This window comes from Belonocnema kinseyi, chromosome 1 (assembly GCF_010883055.1).
Source record: "Belonocnema kinseyi isolate 2016_QV_RU_SX_M_011 chromosome 1, B_treatae_v1, whole genome shotgun sequence".
In the NCBI taxonomy this organism is placed as follows: domain Eukaryota; kingdom Metazoa; phylum Arthropoda; class Insecta; order Hymenoptera; family Cynipidae; genus Belonocnema; species Belonocnema kinseyi.
In genome coordinates, this window is record NC_046657.1 from 96,444,080 (window position 1) to 96,466,694 (window position 22,615).

At 37.1% G+C, this 22,615-nt stretch overlaps 1 protein-coding gene across 2 annotated transcripts in view; it reads left to right on the forward strand.

Moving 5' to 3' along the window:
* Window positions 1-22,615, forward strand: part of LOC117167419 (tyramine beta-hydroxylase) — a 59,899-nt gene that overhangs the window by 18,637 nt on the left and 18,647 nt on the right. The window contains exon 1 of one of the 2 annotated variants that reach the window (XM_033352354.1): window positions 9,415-9,466. The exons of the other annotated variant lie outside the window; for it this stretch is intronic. The gene's annotated coding sequence lies outside the window, so the exon portion shown is untranslated. Of the gene's footprint in view, window positions 1-9,414; window positions 9,467-22,615 lie in introns of those variants that run through there. 2 annotated transcript variants of the gene reach the window in all.

Consider the following 22,615-nt stretch of genomic DNA (forward strand, 5'->3'; position numbering starts at 1 on the left):
GATTTCGCTGGGAGCGGGTGCTAATCTGGAAAAATGCATCCGCTCCTAGCGAAATCGCGGTAAAATTTCAGCCACAACCACGTCTCACGACCGTGAGATAGGTGGTTACATTCTGTTAAAGAATCAATACGACGATCCAGCAAAAGCCTCGTGCACCCTAAGAACACGGAGCGACCCCAGGACAACCGCCATCTGCATTTTTCCCGCAAGTGTTTTAGCATATTGTTGACACGCAGGGTTGCTTTTTAGGCCATTAGCAAGTGAAAGCTTGGCACCTCCAAGAGCGCCGATGATAAGGACAATTATTTTAACAGAATATTCCGGGTACAATCGTTGCAACTTCCTTATAAGGTCTCGATACCTCTCTTTCTTTTCATTCTCCTTGGTTATGATGTTTTTGTCAGCTGGTGCCGAAAATTCGATAATGAACATGGTTCGCTTCTCGTAGTCAAGAAGAACCATGTCAGGCCTCAAGTGAGCAACAGAAACAATTGTCGAGAATATAAAGTCCGTAAGAGTGACAGAGATGGTAATAAAGCACTCTTAGTGCCGCATTGTGCCTTTGAATGTAGGTCGTTCCCGCGTGAGTTGGACAACTAGATAGTATGTGAGCTAAATGCTCGGGGTGTGCATGGCACGCCCTGCAGCTATCATCGGGAATGTCTTGGCTCAAAATGTGGCGACGGTATGTTAAGGTGGAAATGACACCGTCTTGGAATGCAAAGATGAAACCCTCCGTACCAGACTTTAATCCGGGAGATTTAAGGAAAGCAAACGTTAGCTCACAAGACATTGACTGATCCTTCACATTTCTGTAGAAGATACCGTGCATCCTCTTATCGAGGAGCTGTTCACGAAAGTTTTTCTCTTGTGCTTTCTTAATCCGGGCTTTCAGGGGTGAGTACTCGAGATAGATAAGATTTGATGCATTTTGCGCACCCCTAACACTGAAGTCAAGTCCGAGTGTTTCAGCAGCCTCCTCCGATACTTTGTACAGAAACGCTCCTTTGCCCACTTCTTCGTGATTCCTGACCATTTTAAGAAGAGGGTCTCTTTTATTTGCAACTCTATGTGTTGTACCCAGAATAATCCTGTTGTGAAGACATTCAAGACTCAATATTCCGCGACCCCCTTGACGGCGTGAGATGTACAGTCGCGGAACGGAAGACATAAGATGCATGCTTTTGTTCATGTGCATAATCTTTCTTGTCCCGATATCAAGGGATCTGAGCTCGTTCTTCGGCCATGGAACTACTCCAAATGAATAGAGTAGTACCGAGATGGCAAGCATGTTCGTTGCAGATACTTTGTTCTTCGCCGACAGTTCGGAAGACCAAATCTGTCGGATGAGACGTTTGTATCTGCTTCGCCGAGTATCCTTTATAGATGTAACATCCTTAATGCGGCTCTGTGGCACGCCCAGGTATGTATAAGTCTCTCTAGCGCAAAGGTGCTGTATGGCGCTTCTATCAACGAGCTCAGGATCTTCAGGGATACCATTAAGTTTTCCTCGCTTCAAATAAACCTTGGCGCATTACGATTGAAACAAAAAGGACGCATTCTGTAACAAAATTATTGATATACACATATATATTGTAACCTTATGGATTGATGCAATCATAGCATGCAAAGGGGTGAGTGCTCTAAGTTCACATAATTTTATATTCTAAAATTCAAAAATAAGAAGCTATCTAAGCTATTCGTTTATTCGTTAAAACACAATCTGAAATTCTGAGTATTAGAACTCGTTTCCTAGTATTCGAAGGAATCTCTCCTTTAATAAAACAATACACCTGTTTAAGATGGTCAACGATCTTATGGAACTAGCCCTACTGACCTAGTGAGGGTTTATTATTACGGTAGCTAGCCTTAATGATAATCAGTCATTATTTGTAAGTTTAGTGAAAAGGGATCCTAAGCCCTATAATGGTTAATTAGCTTTTATTACAATGAGGTGTCACCATAAAAGGGTGATGCACCTGACGCGCGGTAACTAACCTTAGTCGACGCGCCCTCGGACTACAGGTGTTCCTATCCTCCTACTAAGAGGGACAAAGAGAGCGCTCTACTGAGAGCGAGAGAGATGTTTATCTCAAGGCGACACTTTGGGTCGAAACGTCAGAATAGCCTCTACCGAGGGCTGACAAAATATTTAAGAAACTATTTTCTTTTACCTGGCACGCAGGCTTAGCCGTTTTCTGGACAGGTTTCGAGCTAATTTACACTCGTCCACTCCTAAGCAGCTAAGGTGAGTGGCAGGGTCAATAAAATTTCACCGTCCAACTTCTTGGCCCCGGGTCCGAGAAATTTATCTCGCTCGTGACGTCTGGAGTCACAGTGAAATTTTACAATGTCGGTTGAGAATAGTTTATGGTTATTTGCCTCAAGCAAATTGCTTTATAAATTTTATATTTGAAATTTTTAGGAGGTCTCTGCCTCAGAAAATGGATTCGCGTTTGAAGCCTTGAAATAATAAATTGCATTTCGATGCACAACGTCGCAGAGAAACACTGGAAAAATAGCCACTTTACTAACAGGGTGCGAGCGAATATTCACTCGTCCTCTCCGATAGCACGCTCTAGTTCCTAAGAAAATTAATAGAGAGGGGATTTCTCCCAAGTCTATTAGAGATCAACTCAGAAGAGAGAGACCCTCTTCTAAGGATGTTTTCTGCGAGTTGCCCCGCAGAATTCAACTGAGTTTTTAACTTGTGGGGCACTTTTTATAGGACTCGCCCTTCTCTCGTCTCCCACGATACATGGGAAAATATATATAGTGAAAATATATATATGGAAGAGACCCTCTTCTTAAAATGGTCAGGAATCACGAAGAAGTGAGCAAAGGAGCATTTCTATACAAAGCAGCGTAGGAGGCTGCTGAAACAGTCGGACTTGACTTCAGTATTAGGGGTGAGCAAAATGCATCAAGTCTAATCTATCTCGAGTACTCACTCCTGAAGGCCCGGATTAAGAAAGCACAAGAAAAAAACTTTCGTGAACAGCTCCTCGATAAGAGGATGCACGGTATCTTCCACAGAAATGTGAAGAATCAGTGAAGGTCTTGTGAGCATTTAGCTCGCATAATATCTAGTTGTCCAACACACGCGGGAACGACCTGCATTCAAAGGCACAATACGGCACTAAGAGTGCTTTATTACCATCTCTGTCACTCCTACGGCATTCACCTTAATATCGCTCCTCTAAATGCTCCTAGGGAAATTGAGTCAATTGTCGAGAATGGGAAGTGCCGCATATACTGGAACTTTATATTCTCGACAATTGTTTCTGTTGCTCACTCGAGGCCTGACATAGTTCTTCTTGACTTCGAGAAGCGAACCATGTTCGTTATCGAATTTTCGGCACCAGCTGATAAGAACATCATAGCCAACGAGAATGAAAAGAAAGAGAGGTATCGAGACCTTATAAGGGAGTTGCAACGATTGTACCCGGAATATTCTGTTAAACTGATCGTCCTTATTATCGGCGCTCTTAGAGGTGCAAAGCTTTCACTTGCTAATAGCCTAAAAAGCATCCCTGCGTGTTAACAATATGCTAGAACACTTGCGGGAAAAATGCAGAAGGCGGTTGTCCTTGGGTCACTCCGTGTTCTTAGGGTGAACGAGGCTTTTGCTGGATCGTCGTATTGATTCCTTTACAGACTGTAACCACCTATCTCACGGTTGTGAGATGTGATTGTGGCTGAAATTTTACCGCGATTTCGCTGAGAGCGGGTGCAATTTTTCCGATTAGCACCCGCTCCCGGCGAAATCCTGCGGTTGTCCTTATGACAAATTTTTAATTTTATATATATATATCTCTGGAAAAAATCGTGTGACAACTAACAAGGTCACGTTTCAGAGAGGTGTCTTTCAGGGTGACACCATGAGCAAACACCTCTTTTGCCTTACATTATTGCCACTATCTCTAGCACTTCGTCATTCCGATGGGTACTTTTGTGGCGAACCTGCAGATCGAAAATACAAGGTCACTCATGTATTTTACATGGACGATCTTAAGATCTATGCTAAAAACAAAGAGCACCTACATCTAGCTCTAGGGTTTGTCAAACGAAATTCTAAGGAAATTGATATGGAATTTGGGTTACACAAATGCGCCAAGGTTTATTTGAAGCAAGGAAAATATAATTGCATCCTTGAAGACCCTGAGCTCGTCGATAGAAGCGCTATACGACACCTTTGCGCTGGAGAGACTTATACATACCTGGTAGTGCCACAGAGCCGCATTCAGGATATGACATCTATAAATGATACTCCCCGAAGCAGATACAAACGTCTCATCCGGCAGATATGGTCTTCTGAACTGTCGGCGAGGAGCAAAGTATCTGCAACGAACATGTTTGCTGCCGTCCCTCTAGTACTCTATTCATTTGGAGTGGTTCCATGGATGAAGAACGAGCTCAGATCCCTTGATATCGGGACAAAACAGGTTATGCACATGAACAAAATCATGTACCTTAAGTCTTCTATTCCGCGAATCTACATCTCATGCCTTCAAGGTGGTCGCGGAATATTGAATCTTGAATGTCTTCACAACAAGATTATTCTGGGTACAGGACATGAAGTCGCAAATGAAAGAGACCATCTTCTTAAAATGGTAAGGAAGCACGAAGAAGTGGGAAAAGGAACGTTTCTGTACAAAGCAGCAGACAAGGCAGCTGAAACACTCGGACTTAACTTTAGTATTAGGGGTGAGCAAAATGCATCAGATCTTATCTATCTCGAGTACTCATTCCTGAAATTAAGAAAGCACAAGAGAAAAACTTTCCTGAACAGCTTCTCGATAAGAGGATGCACGCTATCTTCCGCAGAAATTTGGAGGATCAGTCAATGTCGTGTGAGCTAACTTGCAGACGTTGTTATCTCCACCTTAAGGTCCGCGCTGTTGTAAAAATTTCGAGAATGGGCAGTTCGAAACAAAAAAATTAAACAGTTTTAGATTCAGTATGACTCCAGCAACCGGCTGAACTAGGATTATTGAGAAAAATTAATTTTGACTATATTTTATTGCAAAAAACTATGAAAATAAACCCGCCTTTTCGTTTTATGTTTATTTTTTCTTCGCTATTTTTTTATTTTTACATGTAGATCAGAAATACCAGTTCAGCCGGTTGCAGGAGTCATACTGAATCTGAAATTGTTTGATTTTTTTGTTTCGGAGAGCCCACTCTCGAGATTCTTAGAACAGGGTAGACCTACCTACTTTTTGAGGAGTTGACTATGACTAACGTTTTTATGTATAAAAAGTGCCTAAAATAAATTTTAAAAAACTGTTTAATGTATTTCAAGAGTGTGTTTATTAGGCCCAATAAACGCTAAATCGATATCATTATAAATAATCTCAGCAAAATTTCACAAAAATAACTTTTTTCGAGCGTTTCAAAGTAGAATACTGCCTTAACATACCGTCGCCACATTTTAAGCCACGATATTCCCGATGTTAGCTGCAGGGCGAGCCATGCACACCCCGAGCATTTAGCTCACATACAATCTAGTTGTTCAACTCATGCGGAAACGACCTACATCCAAAGGCACTATGCGGCACTAAGAGAGCTTTATTATCATATCTGTCACTCTTACGGCATTAACCTTAATATCGCTCCTCTAAATGCTCCTAGGGAAATTGAGAGAATTGTCGAGAATGGGAAGTCCCGTATATACTGGAACTTTATATTCTCGAAATTGTCTCTGTTGCACACTCGAGGCCTAAAATGGTTTTTCTTGACTTCGAGAAACGAACCATCTTCTTGGTCGAATTTTCGGCACCAGCTGACAAAAACATCATAGCCAAGGAGAATGATAAGAAAGAGAGGTTATAAGGGAGTTGCAACGATTGTACCCGAAATATTCTGTTAAACTAATCGACGTTATCATCGGCGCTCTTGGAGGTGCCAAGCTTTCACTCGTTAATAGTCCGAACAGCATCTCTGCGTGTCAACAGTATGCTAAAACACTTGCGGCAAAAATGAAGAAGGCGGTCGTCCTTGGGTCGCTCCGTGTTCTCAGGGTGCACGAAGCTTTTTCCGGATCGTCGTATTGATTCCATTACAGACTGTAACCACCTATCTCACGGTCGTGAGACGTGGTTGTGGCTGAAATTTTACCGCGATTTCGCTGGGAACGGGTGCAGTTTTTCAGATTAGCACCCACTGCATGCGAAATCCTGCGGTTGTCCGTGTGAAAAATTTTTAATTATATATATATATATATATATATATCAAATCAAGTGGCCTAAAACGGATGATACTTATGCAAATCCACAGTTTTTGACCAATCGTCATCAAATTTGGCACACATATTCTTTAGGTTCCCAAACAGGCCGTAAGTGTTTAGGGGTCATATGAAAAGGTGGGGCAGGTGGGTGCAGTTTTGACCATTGCGCATCAGAATTGTCCCACTTATTCATTGGGCTCTCCATCAGGTCGTAAGAGTATTGGGGTGAAGACGAAGTATGGGCGTGGCACAGTTTTTGAAATATATTAAATCAAGTGGCCTACAATGTATAATGATTATTAAAATCCACAGTTTTTCACAATTGGCACCAAATTTTGCACACATATTTTTTTGGCTCCCAGACAGGTCTTAAAGAATATGCGGCGGGCTTATGAAGGATAAATATGGGGGGGCAGCTGCATCTTTTTATTAATCGGCATCAAATTTTTCTTTCACATTCTTTGGGTTCCGAGGCAGGTCGTAAGAATATTAAAGGATGATGGCGGGGCGGGGGGAGAGGGCAGCTTTTGAAATATATAAAATCAATCCTGGACAAATTCTGTGATTATTGTTGGATGAGGGAATGGTGGGGGCACAGTTTTTGATACGAGGTGTGTTAAAAAAATAAGGTGACTTTATGGTTTTCTCAAAAAATATTCATTTATTCCTCAATATTTATATTGTCCCCGTCAAAGTAATCCCCCTCAGATATGATACACTTGTGCTAACGCTTTTTCCAATCATCGAAGCACTTCTGATCATCATTTTGTGGTATAGCCTTGAGTTCTTTCAGCGATGCAGTTTTTAACTCCTCAATCGTTGAAAATCGATGTCCTTTCATGGGTCTCTTCAGTTTTGGGAAAAGAAAAAAGTCACTGGGGCCAAATCCGGTGAATATGGAGGCTGAGGCATGACTGTAGTGCTGTTTTTGGTCAGAAAATCTTTCACAAGCAACGATGAATGAGCAGGTGCATTATCGTGATGCAAAAGCCACGAATTGTTTCTCAAAAGTTCCGGAAGTTTTTTGCGTATCGCCTCTCGCAAACGGCGCATAACTTTAAGGTAATACTCCTTATTGACAGTACGACCTTGTGGTAAAAATTCCTGATGGACTACGCCACGGCAATCAAAGAATACAGTGAGCAAAACCTTCACATTTGACCGAACTTGACGTGCTTTTTTCGGGCTTGGAGACTCAGGATCTTTCCACTGAGACGATTGGACTTCAGTTTCGACGTCATAACCATATATCCACGATTCATCCACAGTTATAACCCTTTTGAGGAAATCAGGATCATTATTGACTTCATTCAACATCTCCTGAGCGATGGTCATGCAATGGATCTTTTGATCAAAATTAAGCAGTTTTGGAACAAATTTCGCTGACACACGTCTCATGCCCAAAACGTCCGCAAAGATAGCATGGCATGAGCCAACCGATATGCCAACATCTTTAGCAGCTTCTCTGATTTTCATTCGGCGATTTTTGAACACCATTTCTTTCACTGCTTGAACGTTTTCATCTGTTGTTGGCGTGCTGCGACGTCCAGGGCGAGGTTCGTCTTCGACATCCTCTCGGCCTTCTTGAAACAGCTTGTACCACTTATACACATTTTTCTTACTCAGAGTAGACTCACCGTATGCAACTGTCAACATTTCAAGAGTTTTAGAGCAATCGATTCCATTTTTCACACAAAATTTAATGCAAACTCTTTGCTCCATTTTTTTCGAAAGAAGAAAATCGCCGAGCACACCAAACCCTTCTAATCTTTTACGCCTCTACCAGAAAAACAACACGAGCTATATAGTCAAAACTGTGAATATATGATCGTGACGAGTGTGCCAATACAACAAAAACAAAAATTTAATACTTGAATGTACGTAGCCCGCGAAAATTGAAAAGTCACCTTACTTTTTGAACACACCTCGTACATATTAAATCAAGTGGCATAAAATGTATGATCTTTATGAAAATCCAGATTCTGACAATTGCCAGCAAATTTTGCACACATTGTTTGGGCTCCCGTACAGGTTATAAGAATATTGGAGGAGGTGGGTATATGAGGGTAAGGGCACTGTCGCAGTTTTTCATTAATAGGCATCACATTTTTCAGACTCCAGGATTCCAGGACAGGTCGTCAGAGTATTGGGGAATGATGGAGTAGGGGGCACAATTTTTGAGATATATAAAATCAAATGACTCAAAACGTGTGCTGCTTATGAAAATACACGGTTTTTAACAAGTGGCAACAAACTTTGCACACATATTCTAGGGCCTCCCGAGCAAGTCATCAGAGTATGTGGGGGAGATAGGAGGAACAAATATGGGGGGGGGGGGGCACAGCCGCATTTTCTAAACAATCAGCATCAAATTTTTTACACATATTTTTTGGACTTTTAAATAGGTCGTAAGATTATGTAGTGGGAGTTAGAAGGGAAGAAGGTAGGAGGGGTGGCACAAATGCAGTTTTTGACAAATCGGTGGCAAATTTTTTTACGAATTTTCTTTTGCGCTCCCGGACAGACTTAAGAGAATTTGGAGGGAAAAGGGAATAGAGGGGGGGGGGGTAGTTTTTGAAATTTACTATATAAATTTTAAATTTTTGAAGTTTTTTTTGCAAGTTATGTTAGAATTTTAAGACTGATTTCAAAATTCTAAATACATTTAGAGTTTTCCTTAAGCTGTGTACAAATTTTACAAGTGATATGAAATTTTTGGAAATATTTTCCAAGTTTATTTCAGATTTCACTATTTCCTTCACATTTTTCAAACCCAAGTTCTATGATAAATACTTAAAATTATATGTTAATTCCATTCCAGTATTACACAATATACAACTTTTATGGCATTTCCGTTTGTTGTCGATGTATAGTATGAAGGACGGTGGCCTTTCCACGGCGACGAGGCCGTCGCTACAGGGCTCACCTAGTTTATAGATATTTTTAAGTGCATAATTTTTAGCTATTCATCTTTTCTTTTTATCTTGCATATTTTGTCCGCGAAATGTAATTTTTAATTTTTAATTATTTTTTGGTGTGATAAAAATGTGAGTTTTAGTATTTTCAGAAAAGTTCAAAAAGTTTTTCTGATAATCTTGTACGGCTTTCAAAAATGAAGGTTTTTCCTTTCTTGACTTTTCTTCGTATCGTGCGTATTGTGCATAATTCCTGCAATTGTTACCGTGTTTACGGACAACAACAACGATGACGATAACGACGACAACGAAAGACAGGCACGTACGTAAAAAACTATTTTCTGTCTCAGGGGGTCGCAAAACGTCGATATTTGATAGAATCCGCGAAAGACATTTTTCTCATAAAAACCAATATCTTCCCCTTATAATGAGTATGTAAAAAGTAGATTTGAACATTTACTTCATTACAAACCTCCCTAGGAAGCAACACAATATCGTACAAAAATAAACAGTATAGTAAGCAGGTGTCGCTAATGAATATAATATATACCGTACACTACAAAATAGTACACGATGGTACTGAACAGTATTTAATTTAAGCTAATACATGTTTTCTATAAAAAATTGCAAACCTAAAATGCCAAAGATGCATTTTTTACTTTAAAGTTTATTCTTTTTCACGATCTTGCGTCCATACCATAATTGCAAAAGCATTCGAAACCATTCAATGGCCTTCCGCAAAAGATAAGTTGCATCGCAACCAATGAGTTATACTTGATATTGTCGTAGTTGCTTCTTATTCGCATTGATAGAATGTTTATAGCATGCTTCATTAATCATACTTCTTGCAAATATATTCTGATTTCTATTGTTCTATTTACATATTTGAATAATCATTTATCTTGTATTAAGATCTTCCATGTTTAGATATTGTTAATTGTAATAATTAAGTGATGAAATTCGGTCGAATTGAAGATCACTATCATTATTGTAAGATTCAAATTATAGTCTCAATTGCTATATTATCAAACAATATCTATATTCAATATTGACTAGAGAGGATCATTTAAAACTGAGAAAAATATTCCTCTTGTCATTTCCTGGGTTTCAGCAATACTTATTTATATTTCATTTTGCATTTATCTTCTTACTTTATGTTAATACCACATAAATTTGATAATGATAAATATGACGCCTGTTTATGCTAACTTGATCGATTCCGCTTCCTAATTTAAATTAAGAAGCCGACCAATTGAAAACTCGTGAGGCACGTGTTACTTTGTAGGTTGTTAAAAAGAGGGGATCTTTAAGTCATTCAATCATCACTGTGGCGTCAAAATTGCATGCTACGCACTTTTATTTGCACGTGTCCTGGAATTCTTTTTCCTCCTTTTCGTTTTTCCAGTTTATTTGATATTTCTGAGGCAGGAGCCAACTCTACTGGTTCACGAACTTGAAAAATCCGAGGAAAGATCTCAATTAACGCAATAATAAAAATTTAAATTTTACACCAAGCAATATGATACGAGACTGATCTACTCTGCACAAAATTTAAGACATTTTCCCAAACCTTAGGAATAAAATATTCCAAAAATTTGTTAGGGAAAATACTTATTTCGAAAAAATAGGTAAATTTCCCTAATTTTGTGAAAAAATTTTGAACAAGTAGGCACTGTTCCCGAAAAAATGGAGAGTAATATGGAAATGTTAGGGAAGTAACAATACGATATGAAAATGGGAAATTTATTTTATTCTTTCGGAAAATTTTCTTATACTTTCATAGGCTCGTTCAGAGGAAATATTTTTAAATATTTCTACGAATCAAACTAAAATTTTTATTTTTAGTATGAAAAGGACTATCGAAATATAAGTAATTTTCCCCGACATTATTATTTTAAAAAGTTTTCGGAAATGTTTGATTGAAGTTAAAATAATATTAGTAACTTTTTGATAATTTATACTTTAATTTAAATGTTGTTTTTTTTCAAATGATGTGTTTTTCTTATATTTAGATATTTCTTACATTTAGATTAATTTTTATATTCATTGGAGGACCAATTATTTTTGAAAATATTACACACTACAGTTTCTTTTTTATAAACAACATTTATTATTACAATAATTGAAAGTAAAATTATATTTGAAAATTATACACGCTCGCCGAAAAACTATCTAGATCTTATAGTTTCTTTATAATATACAGTTTTTCAGGAAAAAATCCATAACTTTATTTAAATCTGTTCGAAATATTAATGTTATTAATTTCCGAGCATTTTCGGAAAAATCTCCGAAAAAGTTCTTAGAAATTAGGTTTGGCGTACCGCCAAATCCGCAGAGCACAGAGCTTCTCCAGCTGGCCACAGTCCCAGTACTATAGACTATATAGAGACTACAGAATGCAGAACTATTAAAAATTTCAATTAGTCTCAATCAAGCCTCATTTAAAGCAAGACGAACTTCTCCGTGAACTCTTAGAATTGAATCAGTCACGGATAGGAGGATGAGGTCGAAACAACTTGTAATATTTTAGTCTGGTTTATTATATTATTTGATTATATATATTTATTTAAATTATGTTATCAACAGAATAAACATGAATAACTACAAAGCTTCTCAAAGATATTCGAAATATTAAAAAAATATGACTTTCTACAATAGCTTACAATACCGGTTTTTTCACAATGATAAACACTACACCCCCTCTGTAAACAGACCAATATTATCAACGTCGCAAACTTCTACTTTTCGAATGGCGGTCCGATAGGTGAACCATATGTAGCCAGCTCGTACCGCAGCAGCGCGACAGATCGCACGCGATTGGTTGGCGCTCTATGTATGAGCACGGACAGCTCGTGCGTGGGCCATTTCCAGCATACTGCAGACGTATTTTCTTATGCGAACACCTTGAGATTGCGGATAGGAGAACGTCTCCCAGATATGGGTGGTACCGGGAAAATCAAATACTTGGCGTGGAAAAAGAACACCTAGGGGAAGGAACCCTGAATTACAAACCGACGATGAGTAATAGTCTCTGAAAAACGCAATACCCCAAGAGAGTAACAATCTCTTCGCCGGTTTCGATCGGGTGGAAGCCCCGGTGGCCGGTGCTGCTCCCTTGGAATTTGGGGAGGACCAAAGACGGTGGGGCAATAGGGTCGATTACCCCCAACCAAGGTTCTTGAATTATAGGTAGTATAAACAAATATAATACATGCACGCGGCTATTACAAAATAGCCCCTTCATAACTTTTCGAATCGCCCCCACCAAATTCAGTTTCTGGATCCGCCATGGGTTGGGCAGACAGTTGTACGTCACCGAGGATCCGAGTGTAAACCCCTTGTTCTCCAATGTATGGAAGAGGCTAACGAACTCCTGAAATCTCTTCAGGCGGTAAATGGTAGAATGGAGCATTTTTATGGGTCATACAGGAACATGTTCCTGAAATCTGCGACGGTGTGAGCGAAGTGAATAAATAGTCTTAGAAGACGTCTCGACATCCCAGCGGAATTTTTAGAGGATTATTTTCACGGCAACCAACGTTGGGTAAGCAAAAATTAATCAAGATAGTTAACGGAGAAAGGAATAAGGCAGGTGGAGGAAAAGTGACTAGCAGGGGGATCCAGACAGAAAAAGATGGCCTGGAAACTCCTTTAAACCATTATGAGAAGATAATGAGGGAGCCCACTCTGAACCCCATAGGGCGAGCACCTCTATGTCCAAGAAGAAGAACCTGAGGACCCGTGCTGCAGTAATGACCTCAACTCGCAAAAAGGAGCAGGGAGGGGCACCCACACCAGCACCCAAAAGGAAGAAGAAGGAGAAACTGAGGCGAGCTCGACCCGAGGTGGTTCTAATCAAACCGGTTGAGGTCTCGAGCTACGCTGAGGTTTAAAAAAAACTCAAAAGGAAGGTGAAACCTCACACACTTGCTATAATTATCAAGGATATAAAAAAAATTGGAATGGAGTGGTCCTGGTAGAGGTTGGAAAGGCAGTGGATGGCAAATAAGGGCTGTTCGCTACAATTAGGACAGTTTTTGGTGAAGTTGGCGGCGTGAGTCAAGGCTGTCGTCAGAAGGCATTGGCGAGCAGTCCGCTAGACAGATACGGGTCCGCATCATAAAAAATGGCTTCAGAGAAGCTTTGACTATATGGTGGTGGGCTGTAGGGGCTCTGATCGGACTAGAGGATGCTGAAGGTGCGGAGCAGATCACAAGTCTGCGGAGTGCTTCGCCACTCCCCAGCGCTTCATTTGCGCTACACGAAGTGAGAAGCCCCGGACTGACCATCTGCCGGGGTCTATGAGATGCGTGTCATTCAGGGAGGCAGCCTCGCTGCGGAAATATCTCAGATGACAGAAGTAAATTGCCAAGCTCAGCCATAGTTCACCTTGGTTGGGACAAGAAACTGATTAAACATAGGAGAAGGGAACCAGCAGAAGCCACAGCTTGTAGTATAGAAATGCAGTCCAACCAATTACACCAACCAAGATGTCAAAAGCTGACGAGCCCGTAGTGCGGTACCACCGCACTACTGAGGGCGATTCCTTTTACATCTTGGTTGGGTCATGTAGCCGAGAAATAAGAAGACCAGCAGAAAGCATTAGCAGGTAAGAAAACGGCACTCAATGAAGTAATGCGAAACCAGTTCCGGGGGGAATCATGCCAAGGCAAGAGGCTAGTGTTTTTAGTGGATCTTTGATAGTATCATTACAATGATAAAATTAAGATTTTTGTGCGCACCCTTTTCGGTTTGTTAAGAGAATATTTTTCACCAGCCCTCGTAAAAAAATACCAAACCGTCCCATACCATACCATTTCTTCTTATCGCTGATTTTGAAGAGTTCCTGAGAACAGATGGAATTAGATGGATTTCAATTGATCATATAATTGAAATACTCTTACTGGCTTATGCATATGCCCTTGCTATTCTTGCAGATACCTCTTCACAACTGAAAAAATAATTAGATGTTTATTAAAATATTGTAAACTAAATGAACTTATTGTAAATGAAAGAAAGACAAAGATTATAGTATAACAAAAAGGTGGTTACAAGCACAAAACAAAGTATGAATCCTTGTTTTATAGAGAGAAGAAAATTGAAATTATTAGTAGCTATACTTATTGAGGAACCCCCTTTTAGGAATGAGCAATATTTCCACGGGCAACGAAACCTTTAATCAGTAAGGCAAAGCTTGTCCAGGGTGCCTCTACCTCAATTGTAAATATATTGAAATTGAAATCATGGCATCCAGTTAACAAATTCTTCAAAAGTTTAGTATCGAGTACATTATTGTATGGAGTGCAAGTATGGAGTCTTAGATACTTGAAGACCTATATTTTGAGAGTTACAGGTTGAATTTTCAGGTAAAAATATTGAAAATTGACTGATTAATGATTTTTTTGGTGAAAAATGTCATTTTTCACGTTTTTGTAAGTATTTCTTTTTTCTAACGTGCAGCAAAATTTTTTTCAATAATATAACCTTATACTTATACTGAAAGGATAGTTGGAACGTATTCAGTAATTTTGTTGAATTGATATAACGGATACTACCTTTGCAGGATGAAATTTTTCAGCTGGGGTCGCCCACGACCCCACATGGCTCTTTGTGAAATTATTAGATAGGTTGGCGCTTTAAGGGTTAATATTAAAGCGTCTGGCTGAAACCTCTTCTGCTACACGCAAGTACAATTATTTGTCCTTGCCAGTTCAAAGTTAATTCGAAGCTTTTGGGGAAAGAGCAGTTTAAATTCTTTGTCTTTAATATCTCTTCAAACTAATAAAATGCGTATAATCTGTTCTTATGAAACATATTTATACTTCGAGGAGTTACATAGACTTGAAAGCTTACAGTCGCTTGATATCTTACCATCTGTATCACTCTGTGAAGGTACTCAAAGGCCCGGCTCTACCGATAACCTTCTTGTCCTCATTTATACGCCTATCTAACTCCCCATCTATCTTTCCATCACTAGTGAATAGGCTACCAAAATATACGTACTTATCAACTTCTTCTATTCTCTCATGATTGAGGAAAATATGCACATTTTTTCTCACATTTTCCTTCAAGAATCATCATTTTTGTTTTATTTAAGTTTATTTTTGAGGCCCATATGTTCTTCATGCTTGTAATCAGTTTGCTCAACATTATTTGAAAGTCTTCAATTGACTCTGCCATAAAAACATATTGCTTGTATTGCTTGCATTGCTTGTATAGGAGCCTTTCATTGACTTTATACTCTTTCAAGACTTCCCAAAGTTTACTTCTATCTATCAAACGCTTTTTCTAGGTTAGCAAATAAACATAAAAAATTGTTCCTTACACTCAAACTTTTTTCTGTGATTTGCCTTAAGGTACATATCTCGTCTGAAGATGATCTTCTTGGCATAAATCCACTTTGGACTTCCCATATCTTTTCTTCCGCTTTATTCATTACCAAACAAATAAGTATATTTGAATATATTTTACTTACGGTACTTAATACGCTGATACCTCTGTAGTTATTGCAGTTGCTTTTATCTCCATTTTCTTTGTATGTTTATATAATGTAATATAATATATTATTAACGCCGGAATTACAGTCACTCTAGAGTAGAGGAGTAGTTGTAGTATTATTAGGATTAGGATATTGCAGTGCAGTACCCAGGAAAAAAGAAACGATTGAACTGGAGCGCTTTGAAATGTGTATCTTAAAATTCCAGATGGACAAAGTTGCATTTCAATTGTTTTGGACTCTTTGAGTTGGTCAGCTATTTGGACTTAATTAAATCTGCCAAGCCACATTCGGAGATGTACTCGTGCTATAGTTTTACGACATTCTGAATTGGAGAACATAAACTCAAAAAACTAAATTAAGTTCAATTCGTGATTTACGATTGACAGAAAACACGCATGAATCATTTCAAGTTCTCAATGAAATGTAGTTTGAAGGATGTCAAACTGAATGGAAAAGTGCAGGTTCCCTTTTACAGAAACGAATTTACATCATACAATTGATGTTTGCTGAAGTCCGATGAATTGTATAATACAGATTACGCTCTTCATTATTTAATTGTAGTGAATGGGAAGTCGCTGCAAGTAAACTTGAATAGGAAAATGCAGATAAGTTAGGGACTGTCCACTGTCGCGAACTTGTGAAACCAGGTAGAATTTTTAAGTTGCATTTTAAATTGGGCTTAAAACCAATTATAGCACTGTTTTTACTAGTTTAGAAAAATAAGTGAATACAAAAAATTAATATTTTTCGGAAACTAAGTGTTCAATGTAGAATTTTTATCGTATTCAGTGAAAAACACATTTCCTGTTAAAACTGTTTTTGTCAAGAAAATAATTATTTTACTATAGCATATAAGTTTCAACACACCATAAGCCAAAATGAAGTTTAGTTAAGGCATATAGCAAAATATTTGGTTCAAAATATGCAAAAAATATTAATTATAGACGATCAGAAATGAAATATGAATTCTAACCTAACTTTTAGGAAAAATTTTTTAGATCGTAAATATTCCATGTAGAAATTAATCAAAATTTATTTTAAGTTCACTTTTATGTCAAGGTAAGTTAATTGAAGCTTATAGTTTCTTTAAACATATATAATATAATAAAATAACGATTTTTTTTACAAAAACAGTTTTAACATAAATCGTATTTTTTCGTTGTATACGATGAAAATTACACATATGTTATATATGTCATATATGTGTCTTCATTTTTTCATCCAATTAGTTGTTTAAACTATGCCAAATAATTAAAAAATGGTTGTTTAACTCAAATTAAGATAATAAGATGCATCTTCAAAATCGTACCTATGGTTTCGCAAGTTCACATTTTGGCCGCATTGAAAAAATAGATGGCGTATTGAAGCGTAGCGGATCCCAATAGTATTATTGCGATTAAGGTCATGTGACGAGAGTGTCACGTGACCAAACCTGGTCTTCAATTTTTCTTTCCCAACTTACGTCTAAATGAAATGAGGTATCGCTTTGAAAGTTTGGGAAATGAAAGAGGAGGTAATAAACTCCATGACTCTGCTTTGTTCCGGTGGAAATTTTGAGAACAAACTTTTGTTGAAGAAAATACCAGTGGAAGTTTTCTTTCCCAACTTACGTCCACACGGAATGAGATATCGCGTTAAAAGTTTGGCACGATAAATAGAAGGCATGCAATAATCTGTCTCTGGTCCTAAATAATTAGAATAGTGAAAAAAGTTTTTTTTTATAACTATTTTGGAGATACCGACCGTGCTGTCGTCAAACCCTGCAAGCAATTTGCAATGTTGTGAATGGGCTAGTTATGAGGTTTATATAGACCGAAGTGGGGCAAAACAACAAAAATCGCTCACGAACATTATGCACAAATAATTCAAAAACTAATGTTTGCACTTGAAATGCAAATGAACATGTTTGGTCTGACATACGTATCAGCCTGGTATCAGCTGTGTCAAAACAGCACTAGCGCAGCGAGTAGACAACTTCGAACTTCTAGGGGTCTGTAGGTAAAGCAGATTACATGATTACTGTCAGAGAAAGCTAAAAGTCAAACTTCTGCTGTAAAACCTAAATGTATCCGTCGATAATCATTATTTGCATTAATAAACTTTTTTCTCCCTCCAACTCTTTGCAAGACCACAAAAGATCCTTTAATATTTATTAACATTTCCCGAAAAAATTTTCCGCGTTATTTAAACTTTTATTTTTCAATATGGATGAAAAAATATTGATCTTAGGGCTGACTTGATCACCTGTTCTACTCATCACATGGCCTTCACCGTCGTTTTTTAATCGATAACGAAATATTTCTTGATGAATCGTGAAATAATCACTTCTCCGATTCACTGGTACCTCTAACCTATCGTCAGCAATCTGCCATTCCTCTTTAAGATACACATTTCAGACGACTTGAAATACGATTGAAACGCGGCCAATCGTTTCTTGTTTCATGCGTATACAGTATATATTTCTATCTAAGGGCAGAGTGATCCACCTCTATATAAAGTGTCAGATAGTGTCAGATAGTTATCTGACAGATAATGATTTCGGGTTGATCCACTGTATTTAATGTTCTGGATAGTTATCCTTCAGTTTCATACGGAGATACAGGGAATACTAGTACTTTTCGAGTTTTCAAGTCAATGACACTTCAGTGACGTTGACACTTCGCAGAAATAGCGTCACAATTATATAACACTGTTGCTGGTGTGACTCTGTCATATTATTAATTAGTAATAAATAGAAGAAGCGCACTACTTAGTCTTTCTGTGAAGAATAAAGATATGTGAATTTTTCAGCTCATGAAACGAAAGTTATTATTCACGGTTATTTTACATTATTTTAGTTTAATTCGTGGATTTATGAAAATTTTCTTCTGAAAAGAATACGAACAAAATGGTATTTCAAAATTGGAGTTTTTTATTTCACTGTAGTGGAATATAAACATAACATCTCAATCGAGCCTCACAACTTTTTCTCGTGGTCTTATTTTTATTTGATATTTTATTTTTTATTCTGTCAGGTCATAACAAAACATCTGAAATGTGATGACTTTGAAACAAGAGTTATTATATAGGTTATTATATACATTAAATTTTTTTTAAATTATAGGTTTATGAACAATTTTCTCCGAAAACAACACCAACGAAATGTTATTTTGGAATTGGAGTTTTTTATCTCATAACTTTTTCTCGCGGTTTTCTTTTGGTTTGACATTTTATTGTTTATTCAGTAATGTTATCACAAAAAGTCTAAAATTCGCCAACGATGAAGCAAGAGTTATTATTTATAGTTATCATAATTTTTTTTTAATATGTGGGTTTATAAACAATTTCCTCCGGAAACAACACCAATGAAAATTTATTATAAAATTAGACTCTTTTATATTACCATAGAGGAATATAAACATAACCTGTCAATGGATCATACCAACTTTTTCTGATGGTTTTATTTTTATTGCATATTTTATTTTTTGTTCTGTAATTTCATAACAAACCGTCTGAAATTTGACAACTGTGAAACAAGAGCTTCGCGTGCATAAAGCGTAGAGGGTTTTGTATTTATAACGCGATTAACAATTTCGGCTATTTCTTCAATATCTTCGTCGAAATTATCACCAAAATCAACATCGTAAACATTTACGAATTCTATTTTGACAGAATTGTCTAATGTCACTTTTTCTGTATTTCGTGCTTATCTGCTAGATAAATCCGTTATTGGCCACTTTGGCCGGCCGATTGTTAACTGACTGGTAACTCCCGCTTTATCTGTCAGATAGCGCTAACCGATGGTGGATCAACATGAAAGTATCCTATCTGTCAGATAAATTTATCTGCAGCTTTTATGCAGAGGTGGATCAACCGGTCCTAAGAAATGAGAAAATAATAATATATAATAATACACATTTCTGAAAGAATAAATATAAGAAAATGAATTAATTTTAATTTTAATTTTACTTTTTCAATTCCTGCGCCATTGGATTATCACAAGATTATCTCCATATTTCGAAATCGAGACGGTTCGTCGGTCATCCTGACCTACCCCCAGGTAAATAGGGTTCCGTGAGAGCGACCCACCTGGCGTGTTTCACACGAAGGGCATTGTAGACGGCTTCTTTTGCAAACCGGAGGGAGGAAAGTAAGATGAGGCGGAGGATGAGGTTGGATCGGAGTGACAAGGGTCATTGAGCCATTAGGATTTCAGGACAATGCACCTTCTCCACGGCTGGGCCGGCCCAGAGGTCCCCATCCCATCTCAGACTACCACCTTCTCCTTTAGACCTTCAATAATTTTTTTCGCTTTTTCAATTTAACCTGTTAATCGTTCTGGTAACGAGATATTTTTAATCAATCTCTGTTAATACTTAGAATTTTATTTATTTTATTTTTAATATAAAGAATTGTAGCTTAATATGACACATTTTTTTTAATATCGTGAGGTGTGTGAAACTTTTTTTCATAAGTATTTTTGGTGTCATGGTTTTTTACCAGGTAAATGTAGTTAATTTTGTAATGTAATTCTTTTTTTGTCTACGCAGTCATTTTTTAAATTTAGAAAAAATATAAAATATCAATATTCAAAAAAATATTGATTTTAGACCACCCGAGTCAACATTCGCCGGCTTGATTTCGACTTGAATTTCCCCCTAATCAAGACATGCTGAGGTCGAAATGTTCGACTTGAGCATGTCTCAGTTTTAGTGATGGAGCCAGACTTCAATTTATGTCTTGGAGACAAGTTTATATTTCTTGAAGACATATATGCATGCCTTGCGTCGAATTTTTATGACTCGAAAACGAGCGGCTTATAACTTCGAGTGCATACCTGGCCTAACAAAAAGGGCCATTCTGACTGTCATAAAAGCTACTCTATGTTAATGATTAAACAATCTTGTACATTTTATACAATATATAAATATATATATATATACACATACATACATACATACATACATACACACATACACACATATATATATATTCAGATCGGGACTCTCGAGGAAAAATCAGACTCGGCTAAATTCGACGGCGTCCGGGTGCAGTCTGCAGTTCGACTCAACGAGGCAGAGTGTGCATCACGAACGTGAGATATTCTGAATGCTACACACTTGGCGAAAGATTTCCAAGATTTATGAGAATACCTCAAAGAGTTCTCCTAAGATTTCCAGCACAGCAATATAAGATTTCTGAGTGACTAGCCTTTCGAATTAACATAAAGAATTATCTTTCATAAGGCTTATAAGCTCGCTGAATTCGAATCTAGATTCAAAAACCTAAACTTCAAAATGGCTGATGAAATATAGCTGCCGACTGAGTTGATTCTACAAAAAATGCCTTATTTTTGAAGTTCTAAATTTGTAGGCTCAATCGAATTCGGGAACTCTAAAAACTATCGGAGAACTAATTTCATCATATTTTCCCTCAGCATATTTTTCATGAAATTACGGGGAATTTTTAAAGTTTTATTGCCTTATTTGGACGCCGCTTTTAAGTGGCCAAATTTTGACTTATTAATATTTGAACTTTTCAATGGAGCGTCGTAAGAACTCCCTGCTTTTCAAATTTGATCAAACCGAAATCAAATATCAGGGCCATACATACCACTTATCCTAAAAGGATTAAATAATTTAGTAAATAAATTATCTTACTTGTTTAGTACATATTGTAGTTCTATATTTATATTTATTGTATAAATTTAGTTACTTACATTTATTTGCAATTAAAACAATGTTTTTTAAAATAACTTCTGGTAGAAATCGAAGCCATAAATGGCTTTCGTATAAATGTTACATTTGCGTTACATGTTAATGTTATATAAATGATGTTAAATTTTTTTCTAACGAGAAAATAAGCATGTTGCATATTTATAATGATATGTCACTCCAGAATAACATTCACTGAAAATATTTTATTATTTTTGCATTCGTATAGAATTGTTCATACAATTATCTCTAATGACAAGTTACGACGTTTAGATTTTCTTAAACGATTCCAAGTTATGTGAGCAACAATTTTAGTTTCTCACGATGTATTTTACGTTTAAACCTTTTTTTGTATGACATTGTTAATGAAATAAAAATAGTGAATCTTTATCGAAGTGACTAAAAAATGTTGTAAATTTTCTTTATTAAAAATTGATTACGTTAAAAGAATAGACTTTAAATGCTAAAAAATAGCCAAATCACTAATTTATTAATCAGGTTTGTTTGAAGAATTACGACATTTTATTTATTGATAGCAATAATTTATTGCTAAACAATGGGTTGTTCATTTTGTAAAAAAATAGCGAAATTTTATTTATGAACGCATAAAATGATACAAATAGTGCTTTTGTTAATTAGGATTGTTTAAACAATGCTAATTTTTATTTGGTGATCAAATATGATACATAGGCTTCATTATCAAGTAATATGTAGTGGATTCTCTCACAACATTTATTTATCCCACCATAATTAACTGATATAGTTAATGTTTCTAAAATTTATTCATAAAATAACTCTTTTGGTCTGTTCACTTATTTCTTTATAACACATTTAATAAATTGGTAAAAATTTGCGCTGCTATTGAATATCTTTTTTGGATAGTTGCTTTTGGATATCTAGGTATTTTTAAATGAATCCAAATATTTACGCGTACCCGGGTGGAAATATAAGTCGGGGCTGGCCATTCTACGGCCGGAGAACCCAGCTTTGAGCCGGGAGCTGGCCGGGGAGCCCGACCGTAGCCCGGACAAGACCAATTGGTGCTTTACCAGATTTAAATGAATTGGGTTTCAATGGTGTCAAGACCATCAGTTACTGAATTAGGGAATCAATTTAATTCTTTTATACTGTAGAATTGGAGCATATTAATATATGAAATTCCACACGCCTAGCACATAGAAAACATTAACTATTTTCACGTAGTCGTTGAGAGACAAAAAAGGTATTTAAAAGATAAACATTAAATGGTTGCGAGTAGTTTGACTTTAAATATTAATAG